This window comes from Protomyctophum bolini, assembly GCF_963924005.1.
Source record: "Protomyctophum bolini genome assembly, chromosome: 10".
Taxonomy (NCBI): Eukaryota; Metazoa; Chordata; class Actinopteri; order Myctophiformes; family Myctophidae; genus Protomyctophum; species Protomyctophum bolini.
In genome coordinates, this window is record NC_137871.1 from 18,242,488 (window position 1) to 18,247,485 (window position 4,998).

Here is a 4,998-nt window from a genome sequence, read left to right on the forward strand (position 1 = left end):
GAGTCCTGTGCATTGTGACGCCCACGCACACACTGTCTGCTGCTTATAAAGCCATGAGCCCTGGTGCTCATCACACAGCCAATCAGAGCACAGATAACAACATCTCCCTCCTGCAAACATTTAGCTCGAGACCCAAAAGAGAAATGTGATGTTAACTTGGCCCGCAACCCTATGAAAATAGCAGTTCTACAAGCTCAAGTTAACGGGTTGCTGCATGCTTCTGGCCGCATTGCAAGTTTGCAGATCTGCTATGTTCACTATACTTCATTAGGATATACATTTGTTTTCTAATTATTTTAGTGTTTTGTTTTTGAGAGAGAGAGAGAGAGACATTTTTAGAAAATCTTTTAAAATAATATTAATTTCAAGTCTCACTGTAACCTTTTTAATGAATAAAATGTGATTTTGTCCAAGTTAATACAATATAACTTACATGCAATCATGATGGGGTGGTTGTATTTTGTCTACCCCATGCTCTTCTATAGACCTTATGCAGACCGAGACCACCTTGCCATTAAGTTATAGCAGGGTGGCAACTAGCCACAATTTATCATTGACAGCCCATACATCCAAACAGAAACGTTTGGATTTGGAACAACAACATTGCAGCTGTACGAAAAGCTTGAATTATCCTCTTTCTATCTGCAAAGTGTTTGTTTCATAAAAATCCACTGTAGACATGAGCTACTTTCTGTCAAGAAATTCCTTGCAGGTGAATATTTGTGTTGGCGTTTGGAAGTGCTCGTTGGATATCACTCAACACACTGCGTACCACCTGTTTTGAATTTGCACATAATGCAGGAGGCATGCAGGACGTTGCTTTGCTGAAAGCGAACGCTTCCAAACTCTGACACAGAAAAATAATCACCTCCTAGGATTTCCTTGACAGAAAGCAGCTCATATGTCTAACGGTAACATGTCTACCGTGGATTTTTATGAAACAAATACTTTGCAGATAAAAAGAGGATAATTCAAGCTTTCGTACAGCTGTAATGTTGGTGAGTGACGTTGTTTAATACAATCAATCAATCAATCAGGACTTTTCTGTCTGGATGTATGGCCTGTCAATGGCATGCAAATTGCGTCTATAGTTGCCACCCTGCCAGGCAAGATGGCATAAGGTCTATTGAGACATTTAGATCGTGTCAAAGGTCATAGACCCATCTGACACGAAGTTTGACTATAAGATATACGATATATAGAGACCAAACTATCATACGTAAGCAAATGTCAGACTCAATAAAATACATCTATAATAGTCTTGATCCAAGAGTAGACTCCAGATACGTACGGTTCTATTTGGACCCCGGGTGGTCCCTGGACCCCATGTTGAGAACCAGTGGAGTAGTAGAAGATGCGCTGTCAGCTTTTGTTGAACAACAGAAAAGGATCCAATCCATACACTTATTCTGTACAATGCATTCACATCATGTTTCTTCTTCTTCTTTTTTTACAGTTTACATTAAAAACAGCAGTCCACATATCAAATTTCTTTTTTTTTTCAGTGTGTGCATACAGTATCCATTGTCTGGGTTTTGTGATAGCAGCAATCATAAGGAAGAAAGACAGAGAGACATAAATACAGGTACACTTCAGTATTTGTTTACGAATTGTCCTAGCCATGTTCATCAATGTTGGATATGGCATTGTTATTGTCACAACACAGGTTTACAGGTGTAAAAAAGTGGGTGAAAGTTGTTCTCCATTGTTTCTGTTTTCAGAAAGAAAATAACAGAAGAGGGGGTAGGGCAGGGAGAGCAAAGAGAAAAATCCAACAAGAAAACAAGTCAAGGAAAGGCAAACGACTAAGACACACTAGCCTGGATCCAGCCCAAAGACCCCGCCCACTCTCTTAGTGGACTGCATCTCTTAGTCTGATAATCAGGCTAAAGATACATTACATGAACAAAAAACAGCAGGTACTGGTACAGTGTATGAGGCTAGGGAAAGAAGCTATGCGTCCCAGGTTCAAATATCGGGCCCGGCAGTGTGTGAATAATACGTTAAGCCCCAACTAATTAAATCAGCTCAATAAAATCACTTTATTGAGTTTACATGATATAATCCAAACCATCACGTGGCTGCTGTAACCTAGAATTGGTGCTGCATATTGTTTTGGGACTCTCCAGGGGTCCTTGAAGGTGTTCCAGGGGGTCCCCAGCCAAATGAGGGACAGTTTAAACACGTCAGGCCTATTTGAGTTTTTCAAATATTCTCTGAAAAATGTTGACAAAATGTTGATGGATCTTGACAAATCCCTGGCCCAATATATTTTCAGATGGGGTCCTCTGCCAAATACCTAGCAATTTGAGGGCCCTGGACCTTGAAAATGTTTAAAAAAACACTGCCTTAAAATATGGTGTAGCTCACAAATGACTCGACTCCCCATGCGTAATATGTGTGTGTTGTTGTAACTTGTAACTCATGCATGTAACAAGTGTGCATATTGTACAGAACAATATGTAGACAGAATAAAAGAGCTCCTTGTCTTGGTGCTTTTATAGGCATTGACCCGACGGCATGGTGTCTATAGATCTGTTAATTATACAGGGGTTGTAAAGTATGCAGGTACCATAAATGTCTGTGAGATTGATGGTATATGAGACTAAATCAACTCTCCTATACTGAAAGATCTTTCTGTCTTTGGCTGAGTTGTTACTGACAGTATAATAAAGTGAAATGTTTGAACTTCTTCATCTCTTCGTTCCAGATCCAGACTGAGTTCAGACAGCGTTTCAGCCCTGGGGCCTTTTTCAGTGTTGAAAATCCATTTTGTTGTCCATTCTCTCTCTCTCTCTCTCTCTCTCTCTCTCTCTCTCTCTCTCTCTCTCTCTCTCTCTCTCTCTCTCTCTCTCTCTCTCTCTCTCTCTCTCTCTCTCACTCGTAGTGTGAGTGACTCTGAGCAGTCCTACCTTCTGGGTTGTGTGCAGTTGTTACTTAAGCAATATTACACGAGAGGGTGTTCTTTATCGCCATTAATGCACACCTGCTTTTCCGAAAGGTATCGCAGAAGTGTACCAGTCCGTCCATATATCAGTTTGTCCATATATCGGTCCATCCGTCTTCTTAATGTAATCCATGTGAGAGATGAGGGTTGATTTGTATAACTGGAGGCCCTCATAATCTATTTACCATTACGATACACACATGCACGCACGCATGCACGCACACATGCACACGCACACATGCACACATGCACTCACACGCAAACACATGCATGCACACATACTGGATGTGCAATCACATCCTCACGTTGGAACGTGGTCAAGTACTTGAGTCAAAAGTATAGATACTCCTGGTCACAATATTACTCAACTAACCCACAAGTGAAAGTTGCTCTGTCAAATATATTGGGTTAAGTACTCAAAATACTTCAATTGTAATGCCAATGCATTGTTGTAGGCCTATTACAAATATTATAGACCAAAAAAAATTAAGATTTTACAGAAATGTTCAAAAATTAAATTACAGTAGCCTATTCACAAGTAAATGTACCATACTGATCACCACTGATTGTATAGGCTACTGTATGTTTTCGAGGATCACGCACGCACGCACACACGCACACACACACCCTTTATTGTCCCCCCCTTTATTGTCAGAGCACGGTGGTGATGTTTCCATTATAATAGTACTTTATTATCATACCATACCATTATCATAGTACTTTATTATCATACCATACCATTATCATAGTACTTTATTATCATACCATACCATTATCATAGTACTTGGATGCCAAGTACTATGCAGGGAGTTACTAGGTGTTTACAGTCTTGTGGTCTGTGGGAGGAAGTTGTTGCACATTGTGGTTGTGGTGGTTGGTTTCCATTTCCTGCCAGGACACGGTTGGGACACTTTCAACAGCCCCCCCCCCCCCCCCCCCCGACCGATAGAAAGAAGACCTGTGCTGAGGATTATAATACACAAATCTCCACAAATGTAACTAGATTTGGCAGAGCAGTCATGCATGAGCAGAGTGAAAGCATGGGGGCTGAGCACGCAGCCCTGAGGGGCCGTGCTCGCTGTGATGGTACACCATGTGAGGTCTAAGGTCCTGCTGCCAACGGAGTGTCTGTGGTCTTTCGGACAGCAAATCCCAAATGTACTTATCGTACGATAGGAGGTGTCTTGGCCAAACAGAGCGAGCTTCTCTATAGTTGCAGTGGGATGATGCTGTTAAAATCAATGACCGTTATCTAGGCATATAGGCACAATAGGCAGTGGTGGAGAGTAACATTTACTTGAGTGCACTTGACAGATTTTGATACTTTTTACTTTCACTTAAGTACATTTCCAAGACAACTATTTTACTTTTACTTCTCTAGGAAGGCTGTGAAGTACTTTTACTTTTAGGTTGGCTGTTAAAATTAAATTGGCCACACGCTGTGTTCTTCAAAGGAAACTGTTACAGTACTCAACTGGGGGGTATTCAACTGGGGGTCCATGACCCCTTGGCGGTCCTCGGAGTCACTGCAGGGCGGCCACCCATTTCTTTCTGATACTTTATTTGTTTTGTTTTAAATATCTGAACATAATGCATGAATACAAAAAAGACTACGAGGAAACTCGTCTTTGATTAATGTCATTTAATCCACTAATTAAAAATAATATAAAATAAATGTTTGGATCCGACGTGCACACTGTTGCACACGCTTATTTTTATATTTTCTGCTCAAAATGAGACAATCTAGGAGGTTTAGGACCTTATAAAACATGAAAACAAGCTAAGCTATAATGATGATGCTGCCGCCGGGCGATGCTGCTCCTCATACAGCAACAACAACAGCTGTTGGGTGGCTGCACGTCCTGGTTAGTCAGGCGGCCCTTCTTCTGAGTTGGTTTTTCACGCATTTTTCTGGCAGTGGCGCCACAATTTCCTCTGGCTAGCATGGATTGTGTTTGCTATTTCATGCCTTTTATACATGGAAATTGCCATGCTAAACTAAAACGTTTTCAGACTCATCAGAATGAGAAAACAAAGCAGCCAAGCTACAT